The sequence below is a fragment of the Heloderma suspectum genome, chromosome 16, assembly GCF_057233095.1.
Source record: "Heloderma suspectum isolate Gila_16-S chromosome 16, 16-S_ref, whole genome shotgun sequence".
Lineage (NCBI taxonomy): Eukaryota > Metazoa > Chordata > Lepidosauria > Squamata > Helodermatidae > Heloderma > Heloderma suspectum.
Window position 1 is genome coordinate 10692354 of NC_139473.1, and position 12398 is coordinate 10704751.

Consider the following 12398-nt stretch of genomic DNA (forward strand, 5'->3'; position numbering starts at 1 on the left):
CCCTTCAGACGTTTTGGACTACAATTCCTGGAATTACTTGCCATTGGCCATGCTTTGTTGTTGTTGTTGTTGTTGTTCAGTCGTTCAGTCGTGTCCGACTCTTCGTGACCCCATGGACCATAGCACGCCAGGCCTTCCTGTCCTGCGCTCTCTCCCGGAGCGTGCTCAAGTCCATATTCATCGCATCGGTGATGCTGTCTAGCCATCTCATCCTCTGCCGTCCCCTTCTCCTTTTGCCTTCAGTCTTTCCCAGCATCAGGGTCTTTTCCAGAGAGTTTTCTCTTCGCATTAGGTGGCCAAAATATTGGAGCTTCAGCTTCAGGATCTGTCCTTCCAATGAGCACTCAGGGTTGATTTTCTTTAGGATTGACTGATTTGACCTCCTTGCAGTCCAGGGGACTCGTAAGAGTCTTCTCCAGCACCACAGTTCGAAAGTATCAATTCTTCGGCGCTCAGCCTTCCTTATAGTCCAGCTCTCACAGCCATACGTTACTACTGGGAAAACCATAGCTTTGATTAGACGGACCTTTGTCGGCAAGGTGATGTCTCTGCTTCTTACTTTGCTGTCTAGGTTGGCCATAGCTTTCCTCCCAAGGAGCAAGCGTCTTTTAATGTCATGGCTACAGTCACCATCTGCGATGATCTTGGAGCCCAAGAAAATAAAATCTGTCACAGCTTCCATTTCTTCCCCTTCTATATGCCAGGAAGTGATGGGGCCAGATGCCATGATCTTAGTTTTCTTACTGTTGAGTTTCAAACCAGCTTTTGCACTCTCCTCTTTCACCCTCAACAAGAGGCTTTTGAGATCCTCTTTGCTTTCTGCCATTAGGGTGGTATCATCTGCATATCGGAGGTTGTTGATAATTCTCCTGGCAATCTTAATTCCAACCTGTGATTCATCCAACCCGGCATTTCTCATGATGTACTCTGCATATAAGTTAAATAAGCAGGGTGACAATATGCAGCCTTGTCGTACTCCTTTCCCAATTTTGAACCAATCAGTTGTTCCATGTCTGGTTCGTACTGTTGCTTCTTGGCCCTCGTACAGGTTTCTCAGGAGACAGGTAAGGTGGTCTGGTACTCCCATCACTTTAAGAATTGGCCATGCTGGCTGGGGCTAATTGTCATTGAAGTCCAAAACATCTGGAGCGCACCAGGTTAGGGAAGGTTGTTGTAAATGAGCATCGATGCTTCTGCCATTGGTAGAGCAGCAGCAAGCAAATGCAGTAAGTTCACATTTTTGCCTGAAGTTAGTTAGTTTGTCTCCCTCCAGCAAATCATAGCCTGACTGGGCTTCTAGGTGATGCTTCAAGCAAAAGAGCTGCTGTGTAACTGTTTTCGTAATTGCTTTTGTATTTTCACAGTAGGGCCTCAAGTGGTATGAATGTTCATGGCTCTCATCCCCAATGGTTGGTTAATCTTTTTCTAAACAGCTTGTTGCAGTGTTACAAGTTTATCCTTCTGCATTTCTATCACAAGGATAGACTGGCCATAATGCCATGCTTCTTGTTTTGTAAAAATCCATACACGCACCTTTAAAAAAACAAAAAAGGTCAATTCCTGTTTTCAGCCATATCTCTGCCATCTTATCTTTATCGCCTTCCTTATGTTACCTGTGTTTTGCTTGGCTTCTACTTAAAAAAAAGAGCAAAAAGAAAAAGTGCTTCCTGTTTTTCTCATTATGTGATGCAGAAAAAAGGGCTTTAAAGGTGTACTGTGTTACTAGACACTGCTTCACACATTACAATTCTGAGATTGTAAGTATGTACCTAAAATGTAAAGAGTAAACTAGATACCTCTGTTTAGAAATTTTATTGCTACAATCATCAGAGAGCCAAGCCGTACAGCTCCAAGTGTACATTCAGTGACAAATCCAGTTGCTGCAATGTCATATGTGAATGGCCCTAAATTGAGTGTTCATCAAACCCATTTAAGGGTGGAGCCCAGAGAACAGTCTGGGAACACCAGATGCCATAGCGTTATTTGTAACTGAGCAGATGTCAGCCAGATCAGCTGCCTGAATGGGATCCCTTTGGGATCCCTATGCAAGAGCAGGATAGGCTTATAATATTTTTAACTGTTTGATGCTGATTAGAATCAACTTTTGTCTTGCCTGTCCCCCCCAATGGCCACATGCCAAAGGGAAGGGTCTTGCCAGGTGCAGCCGGCCTTACCTGTTGGTACCAAACTCTGACCACATTTATTTACCATAGGGAGTTACATAGCCAAGTGGTGTGCAGCGAGATGTGAGCACTGACTTTGGTAGCTGCTGTGCTTCGTGAGTTCTGTGTTTATTTGCATCTTATGAGTAATGTTTTTTAAAGGACTAAACAAGAGAATGATGTGGGGCCTCTGGAGTAAAAAAAAAAACCTGTCAAAATAAATGGATACCTCCTCTTTATCAGTGGTGCACTGAATTGGAGGGATGGGACAAATGTGCTCTCAAGCCACATGTGGCTTGTAAGGAGCTCAGGAACACAGAAATGTAAGTTGAAAAGCATGTTGCTGCTACTTAGAAGTAAGGAGCTTTTGAACATCTGTGACTAGGTATTGGAGTGCTATGAGGAAGGGTTTAGTTAGTAAACTCACCAATGAGGATGCATTACAGCATGTTTCATATAACTTCATTGCAACCCAGCAGAACCCCACCCCCTCACCCATTGCATGTTGGGTGGCACACTGAGCATGTCAGTATGTGAGGTCACATCAGATATCACAATCATGCCTGCCAGTTCCAATAAATGTTGCCCACACTCTGTGATATAAATGACTTTGGCAGAGGCTCTTCATTGTGTAATGGAACAAGTCCTTGCTAAAGGCCTACTGAACTCTGCCCAAGAATCATCCCAATGCAGGTGTCAGGGTGGACACTGAGCCCATAGAATCCCAGAGTAGTTCTGATTCTGAGGAAGAGGAGTCGCTCCTGGGAGAGGAGCGCGCTCCTCTTTCCCAGGGCCAACAGCTGACGGAGATTCCTCCCACCGGCATTCCTAGCTTAGATAGCAGTCCTGGGAGTGACAGAGCGTGGGAAGCAGACTTGATGGACGCGCGTCACCGACGCAGGGAACGGCGCCAAATGGAGGGCGCAGAAAGGAGGCGTAGTGCCCGGTTGGCGCGCAAACAACGGTTGCGCCCAGAGGATCCAAGGGAAAAGGGGAGGGACTCTCCCTAGCCCTTAAGTTCAGGGTCTGCCAGTGATTCCCTTTCAAATGGGGACCAACTGTTCCAACTTAGGGCAAAGGTACTCTGCTGCTCATATCTAGTTGCTAATAGTAGAGTTGTTAAGTTGTAAAGGAGGAATAAAGCTTTGAAAAGAATCCCTTTGTCTGTGTCTGGACTTGGCTACTAGATTAGACTGAGAGAGACCTCCAAGGAGCCCTTGACAGCAGGCTGTTTGGCCTAACAGTTGAAGCAGGAGCAGAGTTTTCAGCCTCGGCAACTTAACTGAGACTTAATTGAGCCTCAACAAATAGTGCTTAAACGACAACACTCCTGAAAGGCACTGGAATCAAAACAGCAACTTGGATCGTGGGATAGGTGCTGAGGACTGTGGCTGAATTATGTGAAGTGTTTCTGGCAGTGGCAGCACGATAGTGGGATTGACAGGTGAAGCTGAAGAAAAGAGTGAAGGAGCAGCAGGTTTGGGGGAGAATGAAAGCTACTGGAATAGGAAGAAGGAATGAAAGCTGTTTTGATAAGGGAGAAGGACTTTGTGGTTCCCTCCTATGGGAAGATTTTAGGATGCAATTCCCTTTATTTATTCGGCTTATACCCTGCCTTTCCACATACAAAAATAGCACTCAGGGCAACTAATGGTAATAAAGCCAATATTGAAGTAAACCTAGTTAAAACAATAATAAGAACAACTCGATTTTAAAAAAGCACAATAATAAAAATAAAATGAAATACAGCATTCAACCCAATAGAACCCACCATCAACAACAGACCAGTTTATGTGCCAAACGCCTGCCTGCAGAAGGATATCGGAGAGGGAGCAATCTACCTCCCTGGGCAGGGAGTTCCAGAATTTGGTAGCGGCCACCAAGAAAGCCGTCTCTTGCGTCCCCGGCGAACATACCTTTGATAGTGACAGCATCAAGAGAAGGGCCTCCCCTGAAGTACTTAAAACCTGGGCAGGCTCCTATGTAAGACTGCAATCTTTCAAGTTGTTTGGGCTTTATAAGTCATAACCAGCACTTTGAATTGTTCCCAGAAGTAGACCGGTAGCCGGTGAAGCTGTTGCAACAAGGGAGTCACATGCTCCCTGCAACTGGCCCTGGTCAACACCCTGGCCCCAGTGTTCTGGACTAGCTGAAGTTTTGAAACAGTTTTCAGAGGCAGCCCCATGTATAGCCTGTTTCAGTAGTCCAAATGGGATGTAACTAAAGCGTGTGTCAGCAGGGCCAGATTAGACACCTGTAGGAATGGATGCAGTTGGTGCACTGGCCTCAGCTGTGCAAATGCACTCCTGGCCACTTCCCAAACATGGGCATCTAGGTTCAAGGCTGGATCCACGAGAGCATCCAAACTGCAAACCTGAGTCTTCAAGGGGAGTGTAGCCCTATCCAGCACAGGCTGAATCCCTATTCTCTGATCTGTCTTGCAACTTACCAGTAGCACCTCTGTCTCATCTGGATTAAGTTTCAATTTCTTTGCCTTCATCCAGACTATTACCGATATAGATACTGATATAGCACTACAGTAGCTTGCTTAGATCTCAGTGGAAAGGAGATACTGGTGGCACCAAATGACAACTTTTCCCAGCGATTTCTTGTATACATTAAATAGCTTGGGGAGCAAGATGGAACCTAGAAATTCCTAGGCTGATCTGCTTTAGTACAGCCTTTGCATACATAGTTGAGCCTTGTAAATGACCACTTGCCTACTGACTTGTGGCAAGTAAGAATCTCCACCAGGCAGCGAAACTTCTGTAAATGGGAAAGAGTTTTTCTTCCAGGCTAAAGACATTACAAATCAACAACATAGCTATGTTGGTAATAGGCAGGCTAGTCAATATTTTGTGGGCTAGTTTTATGTAAAAAAAAAACCCTGTTATAGCTGCATGTAAAGGAAAGCCACTATTACCTTTCTCTTTTGTGAAGGCTTTTGGGAGGTAAATGTACATAGTAACCTTTGATTAATTTCATACTATGTTTAACTGTTGTGGCTTCTGGATCCTGGGAATTAGTATCAGAAATAATTGTAGTTTGTGCACAAAGTTCTGTTAGAACTTTAAGCCTACAATCTCTCTTATTCCCTGGGACAGTGGAACTATTATTTAACTTACAGTATGTCTGTACTACACACTTCAAGTAGCGGTTAAAGAAAACAATATAAATTTCATGAAGGTTCAAAAAGCCTTGAAAACAGTGGACATTAAGGCCCAGAACATTGTCACCTTCCGTATGCAAGAAATCTATTTTGAATGGTAGCTGAACTACCAGTCTGTAAAATAAGGAATGGAAGGTTAGTTCTGGCCCTGGGTTATAATGATTGCCTCTCCCCGATTTAAGGCTTGGGAGGTGGAGTAAGAGAGGCAGCAAGAATGTTTGATATCAAATTAACATTTTAAGAGGATCTGGGCTGTGTAACCGGTTAACTACCTTTGTTGCTTGCCAGGTTTGTTTAAGTATGTTTTCTGTATTCCGGTTTCTCAATGTTGAATGGGTGTTGCCTATAAAAAATAAGCACGAGGGGGAGTCAAGTTTTCCCCTTTTCCACACACTGAGAGCATTCTTCCACTTGTTAAAATAATTGCCATGGGGTGGTCACAAACTTGTTTTTCTACTAATAGGTCAGTGTTTTAAAGTATTAAATGAAGTGGATTAAAAAAAAAGGGGGAGGGAAAGAGAACAGCAGTGGCACAGCACTGTGGGATATAATCACTGGCTTGACATTTTCTCGTCAGCATGGCAGTCACTTGAGCCTCCTGGGAGCCCAATTCCCAATTGTCACCAAAAATAAACATGAGCGCTGAAGCCAGTAGGAGTCTTGGTTAGACCACTGACCCTGTTTTATTCAGCCACACAGTTTTCCATGCAATTATATCTCTGAAAAGAATAGCAGGAGATGCTTTAAAAGGACATTATGAGGGCAGGCACTGTGTTGAGTTAGTCATCCCCTCCCCACTTTCAGCCATAACAGTCTTGCTTTGCCCTGGGCATACTGCTTAGCATGGGGGGGGGGGGAGCTAAATTCTGTCACAGTCCATCCCTTGGATGACAGAATTGCTGGGCCCAGGCAACATAAAGCTTTGGTGAAAGGCGTGACCCATGTTCAAATCCCTGCTCAGCCCTGAAATTCATTTGGGTAGCCTCGTCTGAATCACGATCTATATTTATTTTGTTACAAACATTTGCATCTTGCCTTTCCTCCATATTGTAAGGCAGCTTATAATTTTAAACAATTAAAACAATAATAAAAGTTATGCCAACAAAAATAAAGCAAATACAGTACAAATCCAGTCAAAAGTAGCAACAATAAAATTTAGGATCACAATATTCAGGTGAAAGCCTAGAAAAATAAAGTAGTCTACACCTGGCACCTAAAAAACAAGACACATTGGCTTAAATCCCACAAGCAGTGCAAAGCAGTTACCAAAGGAGCTCAATCGCACACCCCGTTATTTTGAAGCCAACTGTTGGTTGAGTCAAAATGATGCATTTATGTTCACTCTGGGAGAGCTTTACTCTTGTTTCTCCTGGGAAAGAGTTAAAGACCATAAGATCTCAACCTTCTGTTACTTTGCTCAGGAAAAAGCACTAAAGCTCAGATGTGTGTGTGTTTTGTGGCATTCAGAATCAGTGACTGGAAAGATATTTAAAGGACAGATAAATGGTGGTAGATGCAATATGCTTTAAAATCTCAACGAGTGTATGTTTCTAGGAAGACTTGTTGAAGTACTCTTGTGACCTATGATGCAACAGAGCTAGAATGACAGCAATCCCTGATCTGATAAGAAAAATCCTCATTTGCTCTCAAGGTGTTGTTGTTCAGTTGTTCAGTCGTGTCCGGCTCTTCGTGACCCCATGGACCATAGCACGCCAGGCCTTCCTGTCCTGCGCTCTCTCCCGGAGCGTGCTAAAGTCCATATTCATTGCATCGGTGATACTATCTAGCCATCTCATCCTCTGCTGTCCCCTTCTCCTTTTACCTTCAGTCTTTCCCAGCATCAGGGTCTTTTCCAGAGAGTTTTCTCTTCGCATTCGGTGGCCAAAATATTGGAGCTTCAGCTTCAGGATCTGTCCTTCCAATGAGCACTCAGGGTTGATTTCCTTTAGGATTGACTGATTTGACTTCCTTGCAGTCCAGCACCACAGTTCGAAAGCATCAATTCTTCAGCGCTCAGCCTTCCTTATAGTCCAGCTCTCACAGCCATACGTTACTACTGGGAAAACCATAGCTTTGATTAGACGGACCTTTGTCGGCAAGGTGATGTCTCTGCTTCTTACTTTGCTGTCTAGGTTTGCCCTAGCTTTCCTCCCAAGGAGCAAGCGTCTTTTAATTTCATGGCTACAGTCACCATCTGCGGTGATCTTGGAGCCCAAGAAAATAAAATCTGTCACAGCTTCCATTTCTTCCCCTTTTATATGCCAGGAAGTGATGGGGCCAGATGCCATGATCTTAGTTTTCTTACTGTTGAGTTTCAAACCAGCTTTTGCACTCTCCTCTTTCACCCTCAACAAGAGGCTATTGAGATCCTCTTCGCTTTCTGCCATTAGGGTGGTATTGTCTGCGTATCTGAGGTTGTTGATAATTCTCCCGGCAATCTTAATTCCGACCTGTGATTCATCCAACCCGGCATTTCTCATGATGTACTCTGCATATAAGTTAAATAAGCAGGGTGACAATATGCAGCCTTGTCGTACTCCTTTCCCAATTTTGAACCAATCGGTTGTTCCATGTCTGGTTCTTACTGTTGCTTCTTGACCCTCGTACAGGTTTCTCAGGAGACAGGTAAGGTGGTCTGGTACTCGCATCACTTTAAGAATTTGCCACAGTTTGTTTGATCCACACAATCAAAGGCTTTAGTGTAGTCAATGAAGCAGAAATAGACATTTTTCTGGAATGCTCTTGCTTTCTCCATGATCCAGCGAATGTTGGCAATTTGATCTCGAGTTTCTCTGCCTCTTCGAAACCCCGCTTGTACTTCCGGTAGTTCTCAGTTCGCATACTGCTGAAGCTGAGTTGTTGGATTTTGAGCATCACCTTGCTGGCATGTGAAATGAGCGCAATTGTGCGGTAGTTTGAACACTCTTTGGCGTTGCCCTTCTTTAGAATGGGAATGTAAACTGACCTTTTCCAGTCTTGCGGCCACTGTTGAGTGTTCCAAATGTGTTGGCATATTGAGTGCAGCACTTTAACAGCATCACCTTTTAGGATTTTAAATAGCTCAGCTGGAATACTGTCATCTCCGCTAGCTTTGTTGTTACTAATGCTTCCTAAGGCCCACTTGACTTCACTCTCTAGGATGTCCGGCTCAAGTTCAGTGACCACACTATCATGGCTATCAGGGACATTCAGATCTTTCCTGTATAGTTCTTCTGTGTATTCTTTCCACCTCTTCTTAATCTCATCTGCTTCTGTTAAGTCCCTGCCTTCTTTGTCCTTTATCATGCCCATCTTTGCACAAAACGTTCCCTTGAGATCTCCGATTTTCTTGAAGAGATCTCTAGTCTTTCCCATTCTGTTGTTTTCCTCCATTTCTTTGCATTGTTCATTTAAGAAGGCCTTCCTGTGTCTCCTTGCTATTCTCTGGAAGTCTGCATTCAGTTGGATATATCTTCCCCTTTCTCCCTTGCTTTTCGCTTCCCTTCTTTCCTCAGCTACTTGTAAAGCCTCATCAGACAGCCACTTGGCTTTCTTGCATTTCTTTTTCTGTGGGATGGATTTCGTTGCTGCCTCCTGAACAATGTTACGGACCTCCATCCATAGTTCCTCAGGCACTCTGTCTATCAGGTCTAATCCCTGAAATCTATTCCTCACCTCCAGTGTGTATTCATAAGGGATATGATTTGGTCATACCTGAATGGTTTAGTGGTTTTCCCTACGTTCTTCAATTTAAGCCGAAATTTTGCAACAAGAATCTCATGTTCTGAGCCACACTCAGCTCCAGGTCTTGTTTTTACTGACTGTGTAGAGCTTCTCCATCTTTGGCTGCAAAGGACATAATCAATCTGATTTTGATATTGACTATCTGGTGATGTCCATGTGTAGAGTCGTCTCTTGTGCTGTTGGAAAAGAGTGTTTGCTATGATCAGCGTGTTCTCTTGGCAAAACTCTTATTAGCTTTTGTCCTGCTTCATTTTGTACACCAAGGCCATGCCTGCCTGTTATCCCGGTGATTTCTTGACTTCCTTCTTTAGCATTCCAATCCCCTATGATGAAGAGGACATCTTTTTTTGGTGTGAGTTCTAGAAGGTGTTGTAGGTCTTCATAGAACCGATCAAGCTCAGCTTCTTCGGCCTCAGTGGTTGGGGCATAGACTTGAATTACTGAGATGTTGAATGGTTTGCCTTGGATTCGTACTGAGAACATTCTATCGTTTTTGAGATTGTACCCCAGTACAATCTCAAGGTGAGCATACTTCAAATTGGATTGAGTATGTGGCCATATGTTAACCTGATAGTCCTGGTAAATGTTCTGTATTCTTGAATAGTCTTCTGTCTTTTTGTTATCAATGAAAAATATGCTAACTTTTTGGAAGGTAAACTTAATGTGCCTTTCAGCTGTACAAAGAAATTGTACCTCATTTTTAGTACAATAGATGGAAGCCAACGTCAGATCTAGGACTGGTATCTATATTGCTGGAATAAATCGATGATTATCAGAACTGTTGGAGAACACTTGCATACACTGTAATAGCAATAATCAGTAATGACTATTTTTAGTTTATTAAGTGTTGTGTTGTGTTTTTGAAAAGCTGGGAATCAAACCATTCAGTTTTCTGCTTTAAGAACATAAATGCCATGCTGGATCAGACCAAGGATTCATCTAGTTCAGCATTCTGTTCAGACAGTGGCCAACCAGCTGTCGACCAGGAACCTACAAGCAGGACATGAGTGCAACAGCACCCTCCCACCCATGCTCCCCAGCAACTGATTTACATAAGCTCACTGCCTCTGGTACTGGAGGTAGCACATAGCCATCAGGACTAGTAGCCACTGATTACCTTCTCCCGGAATTTGACTAACCCTCTTTTCAAACCATCCATATTGGTGCCCGTCACTACGTCTTGTGGTAGAGAATTCCATAGTCTGACTATGCGCTATGTGAAGAAGTCCTCCTTTGATCTGTCCTGAATCTCCCACCAGTCAGCTTCATGGGATGACCCTACTGGGTTCTAGTATTATCTAGTATCACACTGATTCAGTCTTCCCCAACCTGGTTCCCCTCCAGAAGTGCTGGACTGCACCTCCTAACATCCCCTGGCTGGGGATGCTGGGAGTTTGAGTCCCACACTTATGAAGGGCATCAGATTGAGGAAGGCTGCACTAATTCTTTTTAGCAACCCAAAGAATTGTTCTGACAACCACTCATCTATTTCAACAGAATTGAAATGTCTTCCATTAAGGTTGTTGGGGCACCTTCAGTTTCACTGTCACTGCTTATTAGTTCCATTTTACACTGAGACATATATAGTAATCATAGAATAGTAGGGTTGGAAGGTGCCTACGAGGCCATCGAGTGCAACCCCCTGCTCAATGCAGGAATCTAAGTCAGAGCATCCCTGACAGATGGCTGTCCAGCCTCATCTTGAATGCCTCCAGTGTGGGAGAGCCCACCGCCTCCCTAGGGAATCGGTTGTCGTATTGCTCTAACAGTCAGGAAGTTTTTCCTCATGTATATGTATTTCATTGACATATATGTATTCTCTCACATATCTGCTAGGGATGATCACCTGAAAAACATTAATTACAACTTTGAAACAGCCGGGGTTGCTTAATATTTTAATTGAAATTGGCATCCATTCATTGTTATTTAGGAACTGGAAAATTTCCTTGTAAAAACAAAGCACAGGAAAAGTTTTTGTTTTAGAATATTTTCCGCCCCGCATCATTAGTGGGGCGGTTCTTGGGTGGCTGCGGCATGCCTTAGATTTTCACTCCAGCGCTCCTTCCATTGTCTCCAACCTGCCAGATCTGAAGAAAATCCCCAGAAAAACAAGGCATGAGCAACAGCTGCTTCTTGGCTCCAGCTGCCAGGTCATATGACTGCCTGCCTCCTAGCTTTGGTCAGGCCGAGTATGCAAAGGGAGTAGGGTGCAGAAGGCCCAGAGAGCAGAGGGCTGTCTACACAGATCCTGCGCGTTAGAGCTGGGCTGCATTGCATGGATATATCAAAAGAAATGGGTGGCAGTGCAACCACATCCCCCCCTCCGGTGACTTTTCCCAGTTGGGTCAGCTGTGCATCAGAAAGGCTCCAGAGGCACACAAGGGCCACCCCATGACTATGCCCTTTCCTGCAGGCTGGGTGGCTGTGGACAGGGCAATTAAAAGAAAAAGATGCCTACGATCTTCTCTCCTTTTCCACCAAAGTACCGTGCCTATGAGCGACCACAACCTCTTGCCTCATTTGGGTCATGATGGTACAGAGGAAGCATCATGCAACCTCAGATATGTAATCAACGCTGACAGTATTTTGGCAAACCACTGAATTTGTGAAGAGGGAGAATAAAGGAAGGATTTTAAATCCTGGATTTTCTACAGGACTTCTTTTGGAAACAAATGCCTTACTTTCTACTATCTAGCAAGTAAATTATACTGGAAAAGGATGACATGAACATATTTTTTTAAAATATGGTAAGCGATATATAAATATTAATAATGATAATAAACACTAGATATGAATAGAGGAGTATACTTCGCTCCATAGAGACATTTGTACTCCTGCTAATGCTAATTCGTCTTTCTTCTGTGGACAGAACAGGAGTTGCAGTGGTTTTCTGAAACTGAACTGTTGAATGTGACTTGAAACTTCAGGAGGAAATGTACTTTTGGGCTGCCCCTCTCCTCCCCCCACCCCCAACCCAATAACATATGCTGGGTTTCCCCGGAAGACCTATCACACTACCATATGGTGTTCGCATTGCACTAGAGGTTGCTTATGCCAACGCTACATCAGTGCGTTGAATACTGCCTATATATATATATATATATATATTTCTCTGTTGTGTGAGTGTTTTGCAATGGAATGGAATTTCAGTTCTTTATGCCTTTTGATCATAGCTGTTGATTTACGATTAGCATATTAGAAATTTTGATTGTGTAGTTTTTCTTAAGTAGACAAAGTTTTTTTGGACCGTGAATATTTCTATTGAGTGGGTGTGTGATGTGCAGTGTGTTTAATGTGGCATTTAAGGAGCTGATACGGCTAGCATTTTTGCAAGCTGTGTGTAT

General features: G+C 43.7%; 1 protein-coding gene across 4 annotated transcripts in view; it reads left to right on the forward strand.

The window, feature by feature from the left end:
- The window catches only part of NLK (nemo like kinase), a 124895-nt gene that overhangs the window by 34885 nt on the left and 77612 nt on the right, over window positions 1-12398 (forward strand). The window lies entirely within an intron of this gene.